This window comes from Aedes albopictus, chromosome 2 (genome assembly GCF_035046485.1).
Source record: "Aedes albopictus strain Foshan chromosome 2, AalbF5, whole genome shotgun sequence".
NCBI lineage: Eukaryota > Metazoa > Arthropoda > Insecta > Diptera > Culicidae > Aedes > Aedes albopictus.
The window spans coordinates 190,731,223-190,757,527 of record NC_085137.1 but is presented as its reverse complement, the minus strand read 5'-3'; the positions used below and the strand labels follow the sequence as shown (position 1 = coordinate 190,757,527).

The following is a 26,305-nucleotide window of genomic DNA, read 5'->3' as shown; positions in this document are numbered from 1 at the left end:
GTAAAGCTGAAAATAGATGTTGGAATCAAGACAGACATTCAATCAAAAATTGCCATTTTCTTGGTCCACAAATGTCGCAACTGTTTCGCATCTAGTGCGCTGTGTTGCTGACAACAACGGGAAGGATGCGCACTACTTTTGACATGATTCAAAAACGTCGCGAGTTGGGTCGCGCCGCGACTTGATTGTGCGACGTCCGGACGTCCGGTTTGGTGGCGGCCCGACAATATTTTAATTATCGTCGGAGCACCAGTCACGAAGTTGCAGCTCCGGAGTAAGTTTGAATCGCATAGAAGGCAACTGGCGAGGTACTAGATTGAAAATAGTTAGCTGGATTTTTGTATGGTGAGATGATCAGTTCTCAATTTTTACAATGAAATGGTGCAAACTTGATTTCTTGCTAAGTTGATGCTGTTTGAGCAAAAGTTTGAGTAACTGGACAGAAAGAAATAATGTAATATGCATCGATGTAATTGATGCCGATGTACCGATTCACCGATGTAAGCGTGATTTTCAGATACAAAATCACACAAGTTCGATGCTATTGTACATCGGACTTAATATTACACATAATCAGAACCACCAAGCTCCTTTACACTAAATCTGTGTAATATTCACATCAAGTGAATGTGAATATTACACACAAACAGCTGCAACCAATTGGTTACGCTGACTGTGTTGAAAATTACACAAAAAGATGCCATATCACAATCATTTTCGTGCAATATTAAATCTAGCAACACTTCCAGTCTTGTTTTGATTGTTTGCTCAAAATGGCAGCCGGTTGGTCGAATCGAAGTTTTTCCGAATCTTTGGTAAGTTTTTTAGCATAATATTCTTTTGAAAGAAGTTTTAAACTTGCAGAAATTCATAAATTGTGTTATTATTTAACAGATGCGTCCACTACTGCCCCGATAATTCAATAATGTGGGCTCGAATGAGGCATCTTTAACATTGCATCGCATCGCTGGGTGCATCTCGGTACATCTGGCATGGAGAGAACCTCAGACCTCAGTCCCGGCGCAGATTCCGCCGGTTGTAGCACCGAAGCTACCTGCGGTATCCCTTAAATTCGAGTCACTTTGTCACTGACCAGTGGATGAAAAACGGATGAGTTGAATATGAGAGATGTGGAGGTTTTGGAATGTGCTGCAACCGAGATCCCTGGATAGCAACATCAATTCTAACCGGATCATTCATCAATGACTGCAATTGTGTTATTGAAACTGCAACATCCGGACGGATATTCGATTTTGCGTATACTGCTCTTTGGTGGTAACATTCTTGAGAGCAACCATATCGTAGCCGTTTCTTCAAGAATATCAACCCCATCCCCATGGACTCGAAAAATATGGAGATTGAATTTGAGAGAAGTGGACGGATTTCTTCTAAGCTGAAAAAAGTGCTGGATATACACGATTCAGCGGAGAACAGATGTTGTCACCGATGGCGAAACAGGTATGAATGGGGGGAGGTAAAAACCGCAAAGAACATGCTATATTTTTCTTCTATATGTATATGTAATTATTACGACGATTATTATTTAATTTATGATAGTTTTTGATTTTTTGCTATATGATTACGTTACACGCAAATGCGTACTGCGTTTCCACTGGAACTTCCCAGTGTCTATAGCTAAAGGCTTCTTGTAAGCATTTCCATAGCTGGGAGCGTTCCCTGCCTGCCATTTCATGAATTATTCATTGTGTAGCAGGCAAAATGATGCATTATGGACAGAAAGCCAAGAATATTTACATTTCGAAAAGATCCTTGCCGGAGGGAATCCAACTCGTCACGCTAGAAAGTTTTCAGGATTTTTTCCAGGATTTCCTTCGTGAATTCCTCCAGGAATTCCTTCAAGAATTCTTCCAGGAGTTCTTAAGGAAATTCCCTCTTGAGTTTCTTCGTGATTTCCTCCCCGAGTTCTTTAGAAAATTTCTTCGATAATTCCTCCTGAAGATCTTCGGGAACCCCTCCAGAACTATCTTTGAAATTCATCCAGAACTGAAAATTCCTCCAGAATTTCATTCGGGAATTTCTCCAGCTTCCTTCGGGAGTTCCTTCAGAATTGCTTTCTGGAATGCCTCCAGCTGTTCCCTTGGATATTTATTTTTTTTTTTTTTTGAGTTGGAGTTTTTTTTTCGGGAATCTCGTTGGGGGTTCCTTTGGCAAATCCTCCAGGACCTCCTTCGGAAATTCCTCCACGAATTCTTGCGATAATTTCTCCAGGAGTTTTTTGGAATTCTTCAAGAATTTCTACGGTAATTTCTCCAGGAGTTGCTCGAAAAATCATTCAGGATTTTTTTTTCGGTAATTCAGGAGTGTTTCCGGAAAATCTTTCAGGGGCTCTATCGATAATTCTTTCAGAAATTCATGCAGAAGTTCTAACGGGAAATCCTGCAACAGCTCATCGGGAATTCCTCCAGGAGTTCTGCGGGAATTACTCCAGGAGTTCCTGTAGGTATTAATCCAGGAGTTCCTTTGGGAATTCATCCAGCAATTCTTTCGGCATTCATGCAAGAGTTCTACGAAAATTCTTTCTGGAGTTTTTTTTTTCGGAAATCCTTCTTTTTATTATATTGTATGAGTGAATCCCTCCAGGAGTTCCCTTGAGAATAGCTCCAGAAGCTCTTTCAGTTCTTTGAGAATTCTATCAAGAGTTGTTCGGAAATGCTTCCATAAGTTCTTGGAATTCCTGCATGAGTTTTCAGGGAATTGCTTCGGGAATTCCTCCACGAGTTCCTGCAATAATTCCTCCTGGAGATCTACGCAAATTTCTATGTAACGTCGTTCTAGAATTCCTTCAGAATTTCCTTCGGGAATGTCTCCAGCAGTTCTTTTGAGAATTCTTCCTGAAGTTGCTTGGAGGATCCTTCCTGGAGTTACTTTGGCAATCCCTCCAGTAGTTCATTTGGACTTCTTCGTGAATTCTTCTGGAAATTCTACGGCGATTTCTCCAGGAGTTCCTCGAAAATTCATTCAGATTTTTTTTTTCGTAAAATCTTTCAGGAGTTGTATCAAGAACTGCTAAGGAGTTCTTTCGGAACATCCTCAAGAAGTTCATTCAAAAAATTTCTATGAAGTTCCTTTGCGTAATCCTCCTGGAATTCCTTCGGGAATTCCCCTGAGAGATCCATCGTGAATTCCTCCAGGAGTTCCTTCGGGAATTCCTCCACGAGTTCATATGACAATTCCTTCTGAAGGTCTTCGGAATTCCTTCAGAACTTCCTTCCGGAATGCCCCCAGGAGTTCCTTCGAGAAATACTCCAGGAGTTCAGGAATCTCTCCTGCAGTTTCTTCAGGATTCTTTTCAGGAGTTCATTTGGGAATTCCCTCTGTAGTTCCTTTGGGAAATCCTCCAAGAGTCGCTTCGGGAATTCCTCCTCGAGTTCTTTAAAGAATTCCTCCAAGAGTTCCTTCTATAATTCCTCCTGGAGATCTTCAGGAATTAACGGTCTCCAGTTAGCCTAGTGGTTAAGGCTATGGATGGCCAATCCGGAAACGGCGGGTTCGATTCCCGTTCCGGTCGGGAAAATTTTCTCGACTCACTGGGCATATGTACCATTGTACTTGCCTCACAATATACAAATTTATGTAATGGCAGGCAAAGGAAGCCCTTCAATTAATAACTGTGGAAATGCTCAAAGAACACTAAGTTGAAGCGAGGCAGGCCAAGTCCCTGTGGGGACGTAGAGCCAGAAAGAAGAAGAAGAAGAAGATCTTCGGGAATCCTTCCAAAACTTCCTTCGGGATTTCCTCCAGATTTTTTTTTAAGAATTGCTTCAGATCTTTTTACGGGAATTCCTCCAGATTTATCTTCGGGAATGTCCCCAAAGTTCTTTCGAGAAGTGCAGAATTGCAGGAAAACCACCTGCAGTATCTTCTGGATTTTTTCCAGAAGTTCATTCGGGTATTTCCTCTGGATTCTTTTGGGAAATCTCCAAGAGCCTTTCTGGAATTCCTCCTCGAATTCTTTAAAGAATTCCTTCAGGAATTCGTTCGTTAATTCCTCCTGGAATTTCTCGAGAATTCGTCCAAAACTTCCTTCGGGAATTCCTTCAGAACTTCGGGAGTTCCTTTGAGAATCACTTCTTGAGTTCCTTCCTGGAGTTTTTTTTTTGGGAATCCCTCCAGTAGTTTATTTCAGAGGAACCTTCGGGAGTTCCTTAACGAGTTCTTTCGAAAAATCATGGAGTTTTTCGGGAATTCTTCCAGAAGTTCTTCCTACGGCAAGGGAACGTCCATAAATTACGTCACGCTTCGAGGGGGGATGGGGGGGGTGGGGTTCAGAAAAGTGTGACACCTATACACAAATTTAAAAGGTCCCATACAAAAAGTGTGACATAGGGGGGAGGGGGGGGGTGGGTTGAAAATGGTCGATTTTTGCGTGACGTAATTTGTGAACGTTCCCCAACAGCTCCAGGAGTTCCACGAGTTCTTTTAGAAAAAATCTCCAGGAGCTCTTTCGAGAATTCTTCTAGGAGTTCTTTCGGAAAATCCTCCGAGAGAATTCCTTTGGGATTTCCTCAAGAACTTCCTTCGGGAATTCCCCCAGCAGCTCTTCGGGAATTTATCCAGGAGTTCTGCGAAGCTCCTCCAAAAATTCCTCCAGAAGCTACTTCCCGCATTGAGGTGATACACAAATTATGTCACGCAAAAATCGACCTTTTTCAACCCCCCCTCCCCCCTATGTCACACTTTTTGTATGGAACCTCAATTTTTTTTGTATGGGTTGTCACGTTTTGCAAGAGACAGCTTGACAGCTCCGGGCACCAAAATTCATGAAAATTCGGATTTCGGCTCAGTTTGACGTGCAAATTCAGAATACGGAATATCTATGGAATTATCTCAACATCGCTTAAGAAACCAATTCCTCCAGAAGTTCTTGAGGAGTTCCTTCAGAACTTTCTTCGGATATTTCTCCAGGAGTTCTTTGATAAATCCTAATAATTCTACGGAAATCCCTCCAGGAGTTCTTCAGAAATTCCTTAAGAACACTCTTCGGGAATTCCTCCACAGCTTCCTATGGTAAATCCTCCAGAATTACCTTCAAAGATTTCTCCAGCAGTTTCTTCGGTGATCCCTGCAGGAGTTTTTTCGGCAATCCATCCAGGAGTTCATGTAGGAATACTTCCAGGAGCTCCTTTGGGAACTCTTACTCTTCAGTAGCTCTTCGGGAATTCCTGCAGGAATTCTATGTAAGTTTCATAGAAAATTCCTTCAGAAGTTACTTCGGGAATTACTCCAGGAGTTTCTTTAAATATTAGTCCAGGAGTTCATTTGGGAATTCTTCCAGAAGATCCTTTGAGAATTACTCCCGTAGTTTCTTCTCGACAGGAGTTCGTCATGAATTCTTCCAGGTGCTCTTCTGGAATTCGTTCAAAAGTCATTCTGAAATTCCGACATTCTCTCCAGAAGTTCCTTCGAAATCTCTCCAGGAGTTCATTCGAGAATTTCTTCAACAGTTCTTCGTGAATTCCTCCAGAAGTACTTTGGGAAATTATCTAGGACTACTATGAAAATTCCTTCATGAGTTTCTTTGTAAATTCTTCCAGAAATTTATTCGAAAATTCCTTCAGATGTTCTATATCAATTTCTTCTGGAGCTTCTTTGGATATTTTTTCAGGATTTTCTTAGGAGGGAATCCTTCACGAGTTCTACGGAAATTCATCCAGGAGTTCTTCGAGAATCTCTCCAGGAGTTATACAAGAATTCCTTCAGAAGTTTCTTCGAAAATTCTTCCATGAGTTCTTAGACAATTCTTTTATATCTTTCAAATGAAGAATAATAAAAATGTTGACAAGTCCAAGACTTGTGTAGTCACTGCTGTGCGGTTCAATGACCACCAGTATTTATACTACCTTAGGTAGAATCATACCTAGACATTTAGGAACTCACTGTCACGAATAGTATACCAATAGGTAGATATTATATGTACACAACCATCAGGTAGACACTACAAATTCCTCTAGGAGATCATTTAGAAGTTCTACGGGAATTTCTCCAGGATTTCCATGAAAATTTGTTTCTTCGGAAATTCCTTCCGAAGTATTTTTCGGAAATTTTTCCAGGAGCTCCTTCGAGCAATCTTCAAGGAGTTCTTTCGAGAATATCTCGAAGAGATTCATAGGAAATTTCTTCTGGAGATCTTTTTGGTATTCTTCCGGGAGTTCTTTCGGGAATCTCCCCAGGAGCGCTTTGAAAATTCCTTCAAGAATTTTATGAAAACTCGGTCACGAGTTTTCCTCCAGAAGTTATTTCTAGAATCACTCCAAAAATTCCTGCAGGTATTAACCCAGGAGTTCCTTTGGTAATTTAATTCTTTAAGAATTTCATTCATTCGATAATTACCTCCAAGATTCCCTCTTTCTGAAAATCCACCAAGGATCCCTTCGGAAATTCCTCCACGAGAATAGAATTCCTCCAGAAACTCCTTCGACAATTCTTTCTGGAGATCTTCGGAAATTCCTCCAGAACTTTCTTCGAAAATTCCTCCAGGACTTCCTTTGAGTATTCCTCCAAACTTTGAGAACTTCGTTTGAGAATTCCTCCAGAACTTAATTCGCTGATTTCTCCTGAACTTTTTGCGGGAATGCCTCCAGGAGCTTCTTTGAGAATTGCTTGTTGAGTTCCTTCGTGGATCGCTTTTCTGTGTTCTTGGCAATTCTTCCAGAGGTCTTAAGGGAATTCTTTTTGGAGTTCCTTCGGAAATCTCTGCAGAAGCTTCTTCGGAATTCCCATAGGAAGTTATGGAGGAATTTCCGAAGACAGTTCTTGGGGAAATCCCAAAGGAACTCTCCTGGAATATTTTTCGAAGCAACTCTTGGAGGATTTTCCGAAGAAACTCCTTGATGAAATCCCAAAGAAAGTTCTTGGAGAATTTCCGAAAGAACTCCTGAAGGGATTTCAGAAGAACTCCTGGAGGGATTTCCGCAGAACTCCTGGAGAAATATTCGAAGAATAGCTTAAGGGAATTTCTGAAGAACTCCTAGAGGATTTCCAAAGAAACTCCTGAACAAAAAAAAATCTGGAGGAATTCCCAAAGAAGTCCTACGAGAATTCTCTGAAGGACTCCTGAAGGAATTCCGAAGGATTTCCGAAGGAACTCCTGGAAGAATTTTCCAATGACTTCTGAATGAATTGTCAAGAACTCAGGAAACTTCATGAAGAACTCCTGCCCTTGCTCCTGCCTATCAGGTATCAGTAGGTCGGCTCTCCTCCATTCGGGAAATTTGTGCCATCGCCATGAACACGAGCCTATTCATCATTTACCTGACGGAGAAGGGAAGGAAAAAGGATAGGACATGGGAAAGGACAGGTAAGGGAATAGGATCGTCATACTCGCAAAAGCGTACCACAATGGGTTCACATAGCGTCCTGAAAAGGACACTGTAATAACGCATAAGCGTGCCACAATGGGTTCGAACAGCGCCCTGAAAAGGGCACTGTGATAATGCATAAAGCGTAAAGAGAGCCTATAGCTCTTTACCACAGCGGGTCAAGAACAACAGAACGTCCTGAAGATTCAGGTTTCTGAAGTCAGTTTCACTTAATAAGTGTTTCCCGAGTACTCGGAAACGCAATTGCGCAAAAACTGGACAGTTACATATTAAATGATACGAAGTTCCATAATCGGATTCACAGCTATCACATGCAAATGAATCAGCTTGCTGAATATTCGCCATGTGATAACTGAGTCGGCAGTGGCCAGTCAATGCTTTGACCAGCATGCTGCAATTCTGCTTTGACAGATTTGTTAGATACTTTGCCACCCCTAGAGATGGCTCAGTACAATACAATTTTGTTTGACGACATGACTCCAAACTACTCCAGTATTGTTTGTGCTGAGTGGCAGCCCAGGTGTCAATCCGAAGCTTCACCCAACACTTGGATACCGGAATAGCTGGCTCAGGGCCAATGAAGTCATGTGATGCTCCAGTGCGAGCTAACTCATCAGCCAATTCATTTCCAGCGATGGAAGAATGGCCAGGTACCCATACAAGGTGAACAGCGTTTGCTGAATTCAGCTCCTCAATTTGAGTTCGACAAGCGATAACTATCTTCGATCTGGAGTTGGCCGAAGCAAGTGCTTTAATAGCAGCCTGGCTATCTGAACAGAAGTATATTACTTTGCCCATTACGTGCTGCTGAAGTGCTGATTGCACTCCGCACATAAGAGCAAAGATTTCGGCCTGAAAAACGGTGCAGTGTCTGCCAAGTGAATAAGACTGATACAGCCTTAGCTCACGAGAATAAACACCAGCACCTGCTCGACCTTCGAGAAGGGAGCCATCAGTGTAACATACGATGCCGTCTGAAATACTTCTCTCCAGATAACCAGATGTCCACTCTTCCCGGGAAGGGAATTTCGTGGAAATGTCCTATATGGAAAATTACAAGCAATTGTAAGATCACTTGGAGCAAGGACAACTTTGTCCCAATTCACCAAAAGTGGAAACAACGAGGTGTGTGTTGAACTGCGGTTCACAGGAGTTTCCTCTAGTAAACCGAGTACCCATAGGCGGTAAGTGCAAGAAAGTGCTTCTTGTTTGAGATGAATGTGTAGTGGGGCAACGTCAAAGAGAACTTCGAGAGCTGCCGTGGGAGTTGAAGAGAACGCTCCAGACATCGCCATTAAGCACATCCTTTGGAGATGGCCTAACTTTGATTGGACCGTTCTCACTTCGCCCTTTTGCCACCACACAAGGCATCCAGAGGCCAATATTGGCCGAACAACAGTTGTGTAGATCCATTTGATATACTTGGGTTTTAGACCCCAAGTTGTACCAAAGGTTCGCCGGCATTGCCCGAAGGCCATACAAGCTTTCTTGATTCTGAACTCAACATGAGGCGTCCAGGAAAGCTTGGAATCAAGAATGACTCCAACGTACTTTACCTGTTCAGTCACATTGATTTCAGAATCAAAGAGACGTAAAGTTCGAACACCATTACGGTTGCGCTTTTCCGTGAAAAGAACAATAGATGTTTTACTCGGATTTACCGAAAGGCCATATTGGCGACACCAACCCTCAACTACCTGAAGAGCGTTTTGCATCAGGTCGAAAAGGGTGCTGATGCACATACCGACTAACAATGTTAGGTAGTCGTCGGCAAAACCATAAGTAGGAAAACCGCTATTATTGAGTTGCCTCAATAGCGTATCTGCTACGAGATTCCATAAAAGTGGTGATAAGACTCCCCCTTGGGGGCATCCACAAACACTCAATTTCCTAATCGCCGCTTGACGCAATGTCGAGAAGCGATGTCGGTTTTTGAGCATTTAGTGAATCCAATTGGAAATCATTAGAGATATACCATGACCCCGTGCGGCTTCCAATATGGCATCGAAAGGCACGTTGTCAAAGGCACCCTCGATATCTAAGAAAACACCCAAGCAGGATTGCTTTTGAGCGAATGCCTTCTCGATATCGTAAACAACTTTGTGTAAAAGAGTCACAGTGGACTTTCCAGATTGGTAAGCATGTTGGTTGACATGAAGAGGCACATTGGCCAGATGAACATCACGGATGTGATGATCGACTATGCGTTCTAAGCATTTCAGAAGAAAAGAGGTCAAACTGATAGGTCTGAAGCTCTTTGCTTCTTCATACGACGCGCGACCCACTTTCGGAATAAACTTCACAGTAATATCCCGCCAGGATTTGGGAATATACCCTGTAGCAAAACTGCAAACAAGTAGTTGTTTCAAAACATGTTTGAAATGATCAAATCCCTTCTGAAGCAAAATAGGATAAATCCCATCTGCCCCAGGAGATTTGAAAGGAGCAAAGCTATTAAGTGCCCATTCAATCGATTCTAAAGTTATGATACTCCGAGCCGAAACTAAAGAATCATAACTACAAGAAAAGACATCAGGTTCATCCGAAGATGTAATATCCACACATCCGGGGAAGTGTGTACCCGCATAGTGAAATACAATTTGTATCACAGTCCACACAGTATGTCTCCTTTATCTGTTACTATTATTGTGCGTTTAGCACTAAATTGATTTCCGAAAAAACTTCGTTGACTTCCGCTGCCTTTCCTATGCGTTAAACATTACGTCGGAAGTAGTGCGCTGTATAGCAAACCAGATTTACTCTACAGCGCACTACTTCCGACGTTATGTTTAACGCATAGGAAAGGCAGCGGAAGTCAATGAAGTTTTTTCGGAAATCAATTTAGTGCTAAACGCACAATACTGTACCACGAACAGTTGCTTTTGTGGTGATGGTGAACAGTGTAGTTTGTTTCTGCAGTGCAGTGCTATTTTAATTAAATTTTCGTGTGAAATAGTGGATTTGCCGCTAGAAATTTATTTCTACAGCGAGCATAATAGTGTTTTGAAGCAGGATAAGTAGGAGGCAAATTGTCTCGAGTGCTTGTTCTTGTATAATTGTGCATTTATTTTTGCCCCAGCGCTGGCTGGCGGCTGGTAAATTTTTGATTTATTGTGTTGTCTCATCTGTGTTAGCGTTGCGTGCGTGTTTGTCTGTAGTATCGTGTATGTGGTAAGCTATACGAGATGGCTGAGTGTGTTTGCGGTAGTGCCATACTACCGTCGGACATACCGACTGCATGCTCGAGGTGTTCTAGAGTGTACCATTACAAGTGCACTCCTCTGACGAAAGCTGTAGCAAAGCTAGTCAGTGAGAACGAAAATCTGGAATTCAAATGTGGTGATTGTTTATCGGGCCAGTGTTGTGGCGAGCAGAATTTGGCGCTCTCGACCGTCCAAAAGTTCGAAGAAGAAATGAAGAAGATCTCTTCGATTTCTGACTCGATCAGTGGCGTTCGAGAGCAAATTGCTGCTCAGATAAATGACGCGTTAAAGATCGGGATGGAAGAATTGGGGAGAAGTATAAATAGTGCTATGGAAAAGGCTGTTTCTGAACTTGGTAGATCTGTGAGCAAAGAGTTGGAAAGTATGAAATGTTCATTTTTCGAATTTAATCCGTCTAAAACAGTAGCTGCGATGAATAGTAAGCAAGGTACATCAAGAACGGCTTCGGAGCCGAGCCTGAATCCCAGAGGCAAAAAGCGAAAGGTTCAAGAAGACGTTGACGCGACGTCGGATAATGTTTTTTGTGAAAGTATTAGTTTCGCGGAAGTAGTTAAAAGTAATATTAGGACTAAAATTAAAAAGAAAAGTTACAGAAAGAAAAGCACTGCGAATGATGAAGTGACTCGTAAGGCTCGTCCGGTCATTGTGATCAAGCCAAAAGAGTCCAATCAGAGTAGCGAGGATACTCGCAAAGTTTTGAATAGTAAATTAGATCCAAAAAAACACAAAATCAGTAACTTTAGACACGGGAAAGATGGCTCTATTATCGCTGAGTGTGCAACAGGCTACAATATTAATGTTGTGAAAGATGGCATTCAAAGCGATTTGGGTGAAAACTACAATGCTGTTGTTCCCTCATCGGTGCCAAGACTTATAGTGAAGGGCATGAGCGAGAAGTTTTCCTCCGATGACTTCATTATGATTTTAAAAGATCAAAATGAAGACATCGCCATTAATGAAGTAAAAGTAATAAGAATGTATGAAAATCCACACCTTAAGTACAATAAGTACAATGCGGTAATTGAGGTCGATAAAGAGACCCATAATTGTTTGTTGACCGCCGGAAAGGTATTCATAAAGTTTGATAGATGTCGTATTGTTCCCGAAATTCATGTTTTGAGATGTTTCAAATGTGGAGAATTCGGGCATATGAGTATGAATTGCAAAAATTGTGAAGCATGCTCTAGATGCAGTGGAAGTCACAAGACATCCGAATGTACGGCAACCGTTTTGAAATGTATAAACTGTAAAAAGGTCAATGTAGAGCGTAACATGAACTTGGACGATAACCACGGTGCATTCAGTCATGAATGTGAAGTTTTCAAGAGGTTGTACAATAGGAAAAAGAGCAGCCTACATTTCAATGAATAGCAACCAAGTTCCAGAAGCAATGTGAATCTTTTTGATATTTTATATTTGAATATAGCCGGGTTAACTACAAACTACGTAGAATTACGTCAGATTGTAGAAGAAAAACGTCCAAATCTAGTATTTCTGTCTGAAACGCATATTGTTGATGTAAATGCTTTTGATCAGTATAGTATTCCGGGATATAATGTGGCTGCCTGTGTATCACATTCGAGACATACTGGCGGAGTTGCTATTTATGTCAAAGAATCAGTTCAATACAAGCTTCAATTGAACGAGGTTTGTGAAGGAAATTGGTTCTTAGGCATTGCGGTTGTACGTGGCATGAGGATCGGTAATTATGGTGTTTTATATCACTCTCCCAGTTCAAATGACCAGCGATTTATTGAAATTTTAGAAAACTGGCTTGAGGTATTCTTAGATTATAGTAAATTAAATATACTTGCTGGAGATTTTAATATCAATTGGTGTGACAATCCGAATTCGAATCATTTGAAACGGTTAGCTGACTTTTTTAATTTGAAACAGACAGTAAATGTTTATACGCGTATTTCCCAACACAGTAAAACTTTGATTGACCATGTATATTCAAATTTTGATTCTGTTAGTGTCGTTGCAAATTCTGATTTAAAACTTACTGACCATGAAACTTTAGTTATCAATATTAACGAATCTAGTAGCGAGGATAATGATCTTGTGAAATTGAAGTGTTGGAAGAAATATTCGAAACAAGCAGTTTCGAGTCTCGTCGCAAGACATGTGGATTTTCATGCAAACGGCGGTTCTTTAGATCATAAATCAGCTGTTTTAACTGACGTCTTGAAAACTTGTACCAATCAATTAGTGGAACAGAAATTAGTTTCAATTAAAAACTCGAACAGCTGGTACAATTTGGATCTTTTGCGCCTTAAACGCAATAGAGACAAACTGTATAAAAAATGGCGTAGAAGAGAAAATTATAGCAATTGGAAAAGGTACAAGGTCGTGCGTAATAAATACTCGCAACTGGTTAAACAAACTAGATGCGAGTATATTCAGAGGAAAATTGATCATCATCAAAACAACAGCAAAGAGTTATGGAAAATTTTGAAATCTTTGTTAAAACCTAGTAATTGTAAACCGCGGTCCATAACCTTCAACGGCACACTAGAAGAGTCTGAACAAGTTATAGCGTGTAGATTTAATGAATATTTCGTCGATAGTGTTTCATCTATTAATCAATCAATTGAATTAGTAGATGAGCCTGACGAATTAAAACAGCCAATTAGTATTAACAGTAGATTTGAATCTTTTCACCCAATAACTTTGGAAGAATTGAAAAAGATTTGCTTTTCTATGGGCAAAACGGCTGGCGTAGACAATGTAAATGCGAGAGTTATACAGGATTGCTTTGATGTCATCGGACACAATCTGCTGGACCTAATTAATGAATCGTTACAAACTGGGCACGTGCCGCACGTTTGGAAGGAATCATTAGTGATTCCCATTCAAAAAGTTGCTGGAACGATTAAAGCCGAAGAGTTTCGTCCCATCAACATGTTGCACACTTTAGAGAAAATTTTAGAACTTGTTGTTAAAGGCCAGCTGTTAGCATATTTAAATAGTTTTGATTTGCTAGTACCAGAACAATCGGGATATCGGGAAGGTCATTCCTGTGAAACCGCATTAAATCTGGTGCTAGCAAAATGGAAAGAAAAATTAGAGCGCAAAGATACGATTGTTGCTGTTTTTTTAGATCTGAAACGCGCTTTTGAAACAATTTCTCGGCCCTTGTTGTTGCAAACAATAAAGCGCTTTGGATTTGCGGGTTCTGCATACAGATGGCTCGAAAGCTATTTGTGTGACAGAGCCCAACGGACTGCTTTCAATGATTCAATTTCGAGCCCCGTGGCGAACAGCCTTGGCGTACAACAGGGGAGTGTATTAGGGCCCGTTTTATTCATTATGTACATAAATGACATGCGGCGAGTCTTACGATTTTGCGATATTAATCTTTTTGCTGATGATACCGTTATATTCATTGCAGCCAAAGATTTAGGGGAAGCCGTTTCACAAATGAATGCAGATTTACGTTCTCTGAGTAAATGGTTGAAGTACAAACAGTTGAAATTGAACATAACTAAAACTAAATTCATGGTAATATCGCGGAATCGAGTAAATTATGAAGTCTCTGTAGAAATTGATAGTGAGACAATTGATCGCGTGCGCGAAATTAAATATCTTGGCGTGATTATTGATGACAGACTAAAGTTTGACGCTCACATCGACAATGTCATCAAGAAAATAGCCAAAAAGTATGGTATTCTATGTCGATTAAAAAACGATTTGACTATTGCTAGTAAAATACAGTTGTACAAATCAATCATTTCTCCACACATTGAGTTCTGTCCATCCATTTTGTTTTTAGCTAATGAAACACAAATATCAAGGCGTTTGCAAAATAAAATAATGCGATTGATTTTAAGATGTAACAGATTCACTTCCTCAACTTTTTTGTTGGACGCTCTTCAGTGGCTGTCAGTGAAGCAAAGAATTGTCTATCTAACGTTGGTGTTCATTTTTAAGTTAAAGAATGGTATGTTGCCTAGATATTTGTGTGATCGAATTGAAAGAGGAAGTGACATTCATAGTTATAACACTAGAAACGCGGATCAAATACGAACACCCCACTTTTTGCATGGTGCTTCACAAAATTCCTTGTATTATAAAGGTATAAATGTTTTCAATTCGATGCCTGACCACATCACGAATGCAGTAACTCTATCACAGTTTAAGAGACTATGTATTTCACACGTAAAAGCTGCTTTTTGAACAGCTACTCTGTTGACTTTTTATTCTTGACTAGATTTTGTATCTTGACGAAGTTTACCAACGGATATTTTGTGTGGACAATTTATATTTTTGTAATAGGAGGCACGAACAAACTATAATGGTCGCCCCGATGATGATGATGGATTTTATATTTATTGACGTAGTATTATTAACTGAACTTATTTTGTGTAGTCTACAAAAGTTTGAGTCTCGCGCGCGGTGACAGGTATAAATGACATTTTTGTATTTATTTATCATATGGAATATTTCTACTGTTGAAGGATTCTGTAGATTAGTAGTGAGTTGTCTAGTTGAATGTCGGGAATTTCTTGAGAATGAGAATATTGCCGACTGTTTTGACATCGCGCGAACGTTATCAATCCTCGCAATATTTTTGATTTTCTGATCTTTCATGATCACTAGTAACGCTTGCAAACATCTGAAGATGAGAGCAGCAGTATTTCGAAATTTATTTTTTTGCTGTACAGTATGACAAATTATAATGTTGTTTATATCTGTGAAAAGAATCAGACCGTATTTAGTTTGCAAATCTGATTTCATTGATCATAATTAATAATTATCTTAAAGATATATCGTCTAGCTCAAACCTTTGTAGGGGTATGTGGCGGGACCATCATCATCATCATCATTTTCTGTTGAAATCATGAAACTCGAAGCATTCGATCACAAAGAACGGTTTATGTAGCCCATTCCAAGCTGTTACAACATATAATATTGTGCAGAAATGGTCAAATAATATAAGGATTTTTCATCCTCGGGAGGCATGGTGGCAATATAGAATGACCTTTTCTCAAACGGTTTGTGATTATATTTGCGCAACACACTTACACCTGTGTATTTCACTGTATGTCACTTAAATTCGACAGTTTGTCAAATAGTTGCATACATTGGTATTTGTAACGCCCGGACTTTGCAGTTTGCAGATCTTTATTTTATAGAAAAAAAACCCGATTTAATCCACCTATGGTGAACAGAACCCTTCTTACACTTATTAAAAATATTGTTGTATTATGCGTATTAAGCATGTGTGATTGACCAAAAGTTCTAGAAAATATTGTGGATTTGACATCTAGTGAATTGGTTCCCAAAATAGCATCAGACCTTGGACTTACCAGAAATGCCAGACACCTCCTGGAATCTTATATGGAATGTTAAAAAAATAGCTTTCATATTCTGGAATATTTTATCTTTTGTTAACTGCCAAATAATCTTGAATCGATTAACAAATGGATAAGAAAATCAGCGAGATGCACTTTGTCTAATATCTCTTAATCAGTCGATTAAATTAGCTCCAAAGTACTTGGTATTCATGGTTATGGTGTAAAAAGGACAAAAATGACATATCTACTAAGTTAATCAGTTTTGGCATTAGCTAGTTATTTTGGCTGTCCGGTTCTTGCATTTTTCCCACAATATATAAATTCAAAGCTTTCATTTAACATATTGTTAGTTTTCATAAAATTCCTGTGTATTTGTAATTTGTTAATTATAATTTTGTTGAAAACAAATACCCTGCTAGAATACACTTTGTATGAAATCAGCATTATTTATTGAAAAATAATTTCCCATAGACTGGTGAAAAACTAATGCAAGATAACAAGTGAATATAATAATAAAAAAGAATTTATTGAAATATTCATCGTAAGATATCTCAGTAATCAAATGTCGAATCGAAATAAAATTTCAGGGCCTTATACAAGGATATTGTAGCTATCATTTGGTGCTTAGAGAACCCAAATCGGTTGACAGATGGCTGAAATATTTATTATGGTACCCTTGGTCCAAAATCTTTCAAAAAGTTAACCTGTATTACTCCCAAGTACTCTTTGAAAGATATCTCGGTAATCAAATGTCCAATCCTAATGAAATTGTATGGGGCTCTACTAGAATGTTGTAGCTTTCATTTGATGCCAGGGTAACCAAAATCGGTTGACAGACGGCTAAGATATTTATTATTACACATTTGGTCAAAAATCTCAAAAAGTTTAGTTGTATAAATCCTAAGTACTCTTCGAAAGATATCTCTGTAACCAAATGTGCAATCGAAATAAAATTTCTGGGTGATCTACTAGGATGCTGTAGCTTTCATTTAATGCCAAGAGAACTTAAATCGCTTGACAAACGGCCGAAATATTTATTATGATACACTTGGTCAAAAATCTTAAAAAGTTTAGAAGTATGACTCATAAGTACTCTTCGAGAGATATCTCGGTAACCAAACGTCCAATCGAAAAAAAATTCAATAGCGTTCTATTAGGATGTAGTAGCTTTCATTTGCTTCCAAGAGAACTCAAATCGGTTGACAGACGGCTGAGAAACGTGCGTGACTTTTTTTTGTAACGCACATACACACACACACACATACACACATACACACACACACATACAGACATTTGCTCAGTTCGTCGAGCTGAGTTCATTGGTATATGAAACTCGGCCCTCCGGGCCTCGGATCGAAAGTCGGTTTTTCGAGCGATATTTATACCCTTCTTATGGGTGTAAGAAGGGTAAAAAACAAAATCTTTCGCGCTGTCGCTTGCCAATTGAGTGAAAAATAATTTGGAATTCGCTGCGGTTAACGGCTTGAAGCGCCTGCTAGGCGGTCTACATTATACAGAGGTAGGTTTTGCGTGATTATTTTATTTTGTTTTTGTTGGTATGTATAACTCATTGAATTAATTATTTCACAGAGTTCGCGTACTTTGCGGGGTTCCGCATAAAGTCGGGTACCTAGTTCCCGCTCCAGCAGACATCACCTTGGACATCATCATTGCCCATCCGATCGGAATCACCCGAAGTGCTCGAGGAGGTGGTTTCATGAACTCGGATTTATACGTTGAGGACATTCGGACAAAAGTGATGCGTTTTGGACGGGGTCTTGAGGATGAGATCGAGGATAAATATGAATGATTGAATAAAAAAAATCACCGGAAATAATTAGCTTTTTATTTTAACGGTTTCAATACAATATAACCATATGCCATACATTTTAAATACCATAGACGACAATAAATCAATAATACCACATACATTGATCATTTTTATTCCTGTTTTATTGTTTAACTGCTCTTTAACCGTTTGTTATGCAGTGCATTTTTTGAAAAAGTGGATAATAAATTGACCGTATCCTTTACTGTTTTGCGAAAAATTTGTTCGAGAAAATGAGCGATTTTTTATGGTAACCTATCTTAACCGCCTATTCCACATACTGTAATTTGGCGGATTACCATTTGTCAAACTGGCAAATCTGTACATGGAATGGTTATCTTACTGTTATCTCGGACAGTTTGGTGAATGGGTAAATGGCAATTACTAATAGTCATCTACAGTATGAGAAACGTTGCATTTACAGTTGGTGATTATGCGGGTATTGAATAAACATTCTAAAACTTCCTCATCAGAGGAAGTGAAATCACCATTTGGCAAACGAAGTTCGTTCACTTGAAAATCCTTAGATTTTGCAAGGATTTTGTTCAATCGACTGGCTTCACTCAGACTGGAAACATTTGTACAAAGGTTTTTCCAGCCGGATCGTTCAGCAGACCGAAGAGCTTTCTGGTAGGCCTTGCGAGCCGACCTGAAAGCCTCCGATCCAGCCGAACGTCGTCTGTTCCAACTCTTTCTACATTGTTTCCTGAGCTTCGCCAGATCGGAGTTCCACCAAGGGGTTCCTCTCGTGGTCTTCACAGACCGCAGAGGGCAGGCTTCTTCAAAAGCTTCCATGATGAAGGCCGTTGTAGTATCAACGGCATCATCTAAATCACTTGGAGTGTCAATTGATGGTGAGTATCCATGAAATTTGGCTGCAACCAAATCGGTAAAGAGATCCCAGTTGGTTGACCGAGGATTCCTGAAACGCAAAGTTTGCGAAGTAACATTCACATGTTCAAACAAGATGTAACGATGGTCAGATAAAGATTCTTCATCTGACACATGCCAATTGGTCAGCTCATGACTAATTCTGCTAGAGCAAAGCGTTATGTCTAACACTTCCTCTCTACCAGATACCATAAAGGTTGGGCGGTTGCCTATGTTAAGTAATCCAAGATCAGTACTACTTAAGTATTCCATAAAACTGGAGCCTCTCAAATTGATGTCTGAGCTGCCCCAGATTATATGGTGAGCAATAGCATCACTACCAACAATTAGCGGAAGGCCTTTTGAAGTGCAGTATGCAATGACTTGCTTGAAAGCATCCGTAGGGGATGGTTCATCATGCGGTAAATAAACCGAACAATAAACGTATTTCCTGTTGAGGTTTCCAACAGATACATCTATTGTGATAGCACATACATCTCTGGTAGTTAGTTCAGAGATGAGTGTAGCAACGATTGCGTTGTTGACAAGCACACATGCTCGAGGCATGACACGTGAGTTTGCCATTTCATTTTTACTGAAAGTAGCAAACACCGGATTCACAAGGTTTCCTAAATAGAAATTCCCCTTACGAAAGTAAGGTTCTTGGACTAACGCCACTTGGGCTGTACCATTTTGCATAAGTCTACAAAGATTGATCGTTGCTGTTCTTTTGTGCTGAAGATTGATCTGAGCTATCCTAACCGTAGCCACTACCCAAACTAGGCAAGATTAAACTCTTAACAATCACAGCACAAAAAAGAACAGCAACAATAAAGCCAGATCGGTATCGATTTGAGTGCGCCAAAGGCGAGGATTCACAGAATACACTGTGTAAAACGCATAATGCGAAACCATATAGGTGAAAATCTAAACTAGGCTCAGTGTACCAGTTATGGCTATAGTACCTCAAATTCGCCATAGTTGATTTTCAACCTTCAACGATGCAAATCATCAAGAAAAAATATGTGAACAATCGGTTACGTTCAGACGCGCCAACTTGGTCAAATTATTGGGGGGGCAAATCCTGGTTTTCGGATTTTTTGTATGGGAAAATCGAAAAATCAATAAAAATCGTCAAATATTGGGGGGGCAAAACCATGCTTGCCCCCCCTAAGTTGGCGCCTATGGTTACGTTCATAAAAGATTATTGCACTCATTCAAATTTCACATTTAGCTCAAATTATGATGGAAATAAATCATTTTCCTTAAAATTTCGGCTTCCTTGTACCCTATTTCGCCATAGTGTACCAGTTATGGCAAATCCCATAAGGAATACATGTAAATAGTGCGAAGTGGAACCGAAATTAAAAAGTATGTCCATAACTGGTACAGGGTTCCTATCATTGGCACACGCCGTAATAACTAGTAAAAGTGGGTTTGGCTCAGATTTTATATTTTTCCTGTAAAGTATGAAAACAAATCTATCATTTGACATATCGCCCACATTCGTCGGTCTTCTTCTTATTTTTGTAGAAGTAGTTTTCCTTAGGTAGTGCGATAACTGGTACAGGCACCCTAATTAATAACATCTTCATAATCCCGCCCTTATTCAGCCTCAAGTATGAGATTGAAGAAGGGCAGCTGATTGTCTCGGAGAAACACAAGGTCCACCGCGCTATTGCTCCGGTTAGCACAGTAAGGGCAAATACTGTGGAGGGTGCCCTGGTACTCCACAGGCTCCGTTTGCGATAAGGTTTTTATAAGACCCCCCTAACCATTCATTCCTAGGCACGGTAAGCATAAAGCCGCATAACACCATGAATTAGGGGTCACCTGTTGGTGGATTCTTACCACCGGAACAGGCGGTCCGTAGTGTTATTCTTAGCCAATTGAGATAATCGCTACCGACACTACACAGCTATCTAGGCTGATCGAGAAAAGAAGTTAATATTGATGATCAACTTCATACGGGCTCGAACAGCTCCTGCCTAAATTCGAGAAAGAACTACTGGAGGAATACTCAAAAGAACTCCTGGGCCGTAGAAAGTTCTGCAGAAATTTCCAAAGAAAGTTTTGGATGAAATCCCGAAGGAAGTTATAGAAGGATTCCCGAAGATCTCCAGGAGGAATTACGAAGAAACTCCTGGAGGAATTCTTTTAAAGAACTAGTGGAGGAATTCCCGAAGCGACTCTTGGAGAATTTCCCAAAGGAACTCCAGAGCAGGGCTGAAAATCGTCGCCGTACGACCAAAAACGTAGACGACGAGAACGAAAACTAGATCGTCATCGTTGCTCGTTCCACATCGGATGACTCATTCAAGCCAGCGAATCGTCGTGATGGGCTTGCGTCGTGACGAAAACAAAATCTTCATTCGTTTTGTTTCGCTCTTCGTCCAAGTGCGTCTAGCCGACGGAGTCAATGTTGCCACCAGCAACACACAAAAAAAAAGATTTGAATAAAAAAATAATTGCACCTGGAATCAAACGGCGAACCTCTAGATTGCCAATCCAGCACTCCTACCAACTAAGCTAGTGAGGTTCCACACAACTGTTAGTGCCGAAACGCCAATAAAAGCTATTCCCAGTTGGCGTTCGCTTGGCCCGTCGTCGCTCATTTCCAGGGAACAAAGAGGACGACGAAAAAGTTGGTGGGAATTCACGATGGACCTCTCAGAAGGAATCCCAGGACGGTTTCCAAAGGAACTCCACAGGGATTTGTTCCGAATGAAATTTCGAAGGATGTTCCGAAAGAGCTCCTTAAGAGTTCTTGATACAACTATTGAAAGATTTTCCGAAAAGACTCCTGAACGAATTCCCGAAGAAACTCCTTAATGAATTTTCATCGAACTCCTGGAGAAATTGCAGTAGAATTGCTGGAAGAATTCACGAAGAACTCCAAATGAACTACTGGAGAAAAACTCCAGGAGAAATTCCCGAAGGAATTTCTGGAAGAATTCTCAAAAGAACTGCTGGAGGCATTCCCGAAAGAAAATTCTGAAGAAATTGCCGAAGGACGTTAAGAAGGAATTCCTAAAGATCTTCAGGAGAAATTATCGAAGGAACTCGTGGAGGAATTCCCGAAGGAACTCCTGGAGGAATTCCAAAAGGACTTCTGAAGGAATTCCTGAAGCAATTCCCTAAAAACTTTTGGAGGAATTTACGACTCTTGGTAGAATTCTCAAAAAGCTGATCTTCTGGAGTTATTCCCAAGGCAACTTCTGGAGGAATTCATACAATTCATATAATACAATATAAAGAAGGATTTCCGAAGAAACTTCAGAAAGAATTTCCGTAGAACTATTGAATGAATGCCGAAAGAACTGCTGGAGGAATTCGCAAAGGAACTCCTGGGCTAATACCTGCAGGAACTCCTGGAGGCATTCCTGAAGTAACTTCTGGAGGATTTCCCGCAGAACTTCTGGAGGGATTCCCGATAGAACTTCTGCAGGAATGTCTGAAGGAACCTCGAGAAGTATTCTCGATAGAGTTCCTGGAAGATTTTCCAATAAGACTTCCTTCAGAAGTCATTGGAATTTTTTTCCAGGAGTTCCTTTGAAAATCCTTTGGAATTCCTTCAGGTATTTTTTAGAGAATTGCTCCAGAAGTTCTTTGGGAATTAATCCAAAGAGTTTTACGAAAATTCTTTCAGAAGTTTCTTTGGAAATCCTCCAGGAATTTCTTCTAGGGTTCCTCCAAGAGCTCTTCAGGAATTCCCTCAAAATTCTCTTCGGATATTTCTCCAGGAGTTTTGTGGCAAATTTATCAATAGTTCTACAAAAATTCCTCCAGGTGTTCTTCGGAAATCCCTTCAGGAGTTCTTTCGAGAATTCTTTCAGAATTTCCTTCGGGAAATCATCTAGGAGTTTCTTCGGAAAATCTTCCAGAAGTTGCTTCGGAAATTCTTTCAGGAGAGTTCTTTCGGGAATTCCTCCATAACTTCCCATGGGAATTCTGAAGGAGCTTCTGCAGAGATTTCCGAAGGAACTCCTGGAAGAACTCCTCTAAAACTTTTGGTGGAAGTGGCAATAACACAGGAAACGTCATGAAGAACTCCTGCATAAATTAGAAAAGGAACTCCGGGCGAAACGCCCAAAAGAATTTCTGGAGGAATTCTCGAAGAAACTCCTGGAGAAATTGCCGATGAGCTGTTGGGGGAATTCCCGGAGGAAGTTATTGAGGAAACTCTAAAGGAACATTCTCGGAGGAATTTCTGAAAGAACTTTTAAAAGAATTTTCCAAAGAGCTCCTGAAAGATTTTTCGAAAAGACTCCTGGAACAATTGGGTTTTTAAATTAAGAAAAATTCATTGATTTTTCGATTTCATACGAAAGAGCACCTTTTTCTGAGGCACTATGATTTTTTTCAGATTTTTAGAACCTTATTTTGGTACCTAAAATCAATTTCAAAGAAATTTTTTGAAATCACCTTTTGACAGCTGGGCAACTGTTTGACAGCTCCGCCCAGTACAAACTGCGACAAGGGGTGATTCGACAAATCGCTCCCATACAAACTTCAAATTGATTTTTAAATAGGTTCCCGGGCTCCGAAATTCATGAAAATTTGGATTTCGGCTCAGTTTGACATGCAGATTCAGAATATCGAATTATCTCAACACCGTTAAATAAGCCAATTCCCGAAAATGCTTCTGAATGAATTTTCGTGGAGCAATTGCCGTAGAACTTGTGGAAGAATTCCCGAAAAACTTCAGGAGGAATTGGGTTCTTTAGGGGTATCCAGATTATTCCATAATCGGAATTTCCGTCCAAAAAATAGTCAAAATACAAAATTAAATCATTTTTGGTGCCCGGGAACTATTTTTAAAATGCATTTGAAGTTTGTATGAGGAAATTTTTTTGTTCGGGATGAACTGTCATTTTATCGATTGAACTGTCATTCTATCCACAAACATAAAAACTGTTTTGTTTATTTAACCATCAAAACTAAGGTATTGGAACGCAATAAAATCACATTATACTCAGAAAAATGAGCTCTTTCAATTAGGATATTGAAAATAGCAATATTTTGTTCACTAAACAACCCAATTATCGAAAGAGGAGTTTTTGAGAGAACTCCCCAACAAACATTTTAGCTATATAAGAGTTGAACAAACAATTCTCAGGCAAACTTTAGCTTAAGAAACTGTTATTCAGCTGTCTCTGTTTCTTGGTTCGTGGAGGATTTCACGAAGGGGCTCCTGGAGGGTTTCCCAGATACTCCAGAGGGAATTTTCAAATGTACTACTGGAGGGATTTCCAAACTCCAGGTTGGATCCCCGAAGGAACTCAAGAAGTAAATCCCAAAGGAGCTCCTGGAGGCATTCCCGAAAAAAGTTTTGGAGGAATTTCCAAAGAAAATTCAGGAGAAATTATCAGATGAAGTTCTGGAGAGATTCTGAAAAAAGCTCTCAAAGTTTTGGAGAAATTCTCAAAGGAGGTTCTGGAGAGGTTATCGAAGGAAGCTATGCATCCATGGAAGAGTTCCCGAATATCTCCAAGAGTAATTAGCGAAGGAACTTCTGGAGGAATTCTACTCTCGTGTAGGAATTTCCGTGGGGACTTTTGGAGGATTTTCCAAAAGAGCTCCAGAGGGCATTCTTCAATGAATAGAATTCTCAACGAATTGAAGGATCTTTTGAATTTTTTTTTTTTTCAAGGGAACTCCTGAAAGAATAATTAAGAACACATTTGTTTTAATTCTTGGAGGGAATTTCCTGGAAAAATCCTAAAGGGCATTCGTGGAGGAATCCCGAAGAGAATTCGTGGAGGAATCCTGAAATGGCATTCTTAGAGGAGTTCCAGGTATTCCTGGAGCGATCCTGAACTTTGGAGCAATTCTCAGAAAAAATATTAAAAAAAAACTGCTAGAGGAATTCCCAAAGGAACTGGGCTAATAGCTGAAGGAACTCCTGGAGTAGGAAGAGCTTCTGCAGGGATTCCCGAAGAAACTTCTGAAAGAATACCAGAAAGATCTCCTGAAAGAATTTCCTATAGATCACTTGGAGAAATTCCCAAAAGAACTCCTTGAAGAATGTCCAACGGAACTCCTGGAAAAATTTCCGAAAAGACTTCGGAAGGAGTTCCCGAAAAAACAAATTTGCGTAGAAATCCTGAAGAAATTCTCGTAGAACTTCTGAATGATCTCCTAGAGGAATTGTTTAAGAGCTCGTGAAAGAAATTTTCGAAGAAATTTCAGAAAGAATCTTAAAAAAAACCCTGGAGGAATTTTCGTAGAAGTCCTGGAGAAATGCCCAAAGAACTTCTGGAGGAAGTCACGAAGAACTGCTGAAGAAATTCTCGAATGAACTCCTGGAGGGATTTTGAAGAAACTTTTAGAGTGAAATTTCACGACTTCTGAAGGAATTCCAGAAGAACACCTGGAAGAATTCTTGACGAGAAGAAACTACGGGAGTAATTTTCGAAGAAACTCCTGGAAGAATTCCCAAATGAAATCCTGGACTATTACCTGAAGAAACTCCTAGAATAATTGCCGAAGTAACTACTGAAGGAGTTCTCGAAATAACTCCTAGAAGAATTGTAGAAGGAAATCCTGGAAGACCAAAAATACTCCTGAAGGAATTTCCGATTTAATTTTCATGCACATCCTGGAGGAATTCCTGTAGAACTTAATGAAAGAATTTGAGTAGAAATCATGGAGCAATTATCGAAGGAACTCCTTGAGAAATTAAAAAAAAAAAATATTAGAGGTATTCCCGAAGGAACTCCAGAAGGGATTGAAAGTTATAATAATGCGCCAAGAATGTCCGCATGGTTACAAGAATGATGATTTTCTATTAACAGTTATTTCTTTTCTCGTATGTTTCAGGATGACAATGCATACGTCTTCGAGTAAATGCTGCATTTGCCGTCGGAAAACCGTTATTAAGCTGATTAGTTCGACGATCTGTGTATGGCCGATGCGGTAAACACTCATGCAATCAGCACAAGCTTGCTTCCCGGTCGGTTCCAGATACTTTCGTAAATGAAATAATGTTGACCTCCTTGGGCGTAGAGTATCTATGTTCCAGTGGCATAAATAAAAAAAAAACGAAATTCGAGGCTCATTTGATTCTTGAGTGCCTATAGGCCGAAGGCTAATGTGTAGGATATGTCCCAGTTGGGACGTTAAGTCAAGAAAAGAGAAAATGAGTGAATAAATAAATTATGGTACTAACTAAGTTCATCCATCCATTAATCTTCTCTTCTATGGCTGGTTAAATTATGTTTTTATCCTTTTTCGTTCGGAATTAAGTGTATCTCTTGGGTTTTCTTCAGCAATATGAAACTGAGCGAAAAAGGATGAAAAGATAATTTAATCTGCCATTGAAGAGCATTTCAAATCGATTCCATTTTACATCGCTTCAATTACATCATATCGTCGTTTACGTCGAATTTATTACATCGCGCGAATTACATCGAATCTGTTATTTACATTAAAGCCATCGAGTACATCGGGCTGTGTAATATTCATCATTCGATGTAACGACCTGGTTGCAGCGATTTCGATGTAATATTCAACAACTTTTTTTGCTGTGTGTGTTGTTTTATTTATTTCTTTGCAACTTCAACAACACAGTTACCAAAACTTTTTCTCAAACAACATCAAATTAGGCAAGAAATCAAAATACCCGAGAAAATACCCAAGCCAATACCGTTTTATTGCATAAATGGAGAATTATGACACTGATTTTTCATTTGGGCCTAGCTGATATTTTGGATTTCTTTTCATCGATCATCTCTTTGTGTT

General features: G+C 39.8%; 1 long non-coding RNA gene across 1 annotated transcript; it reads left to right on the top strand.

The window, feature by feature from the left end:
• The first annotated feature begins 445 nt into the window (after positions 1 to 445).
• Positions 446 to 26,089, top strand: LOC134287844 (uncharacterized). The gene is made up of 3 exons (XR_009997584.1): positions 446 to 815; positions 895 to 1,458; positions 25,385 to 26,089. It is a non-coding gene; the product is annotated as an uncharacterized LOC134287844 (long non-coding RNA).
• The last annotated feature ends 216 nt before the right edge of the window (positions 26,090 to 26,305 follow it).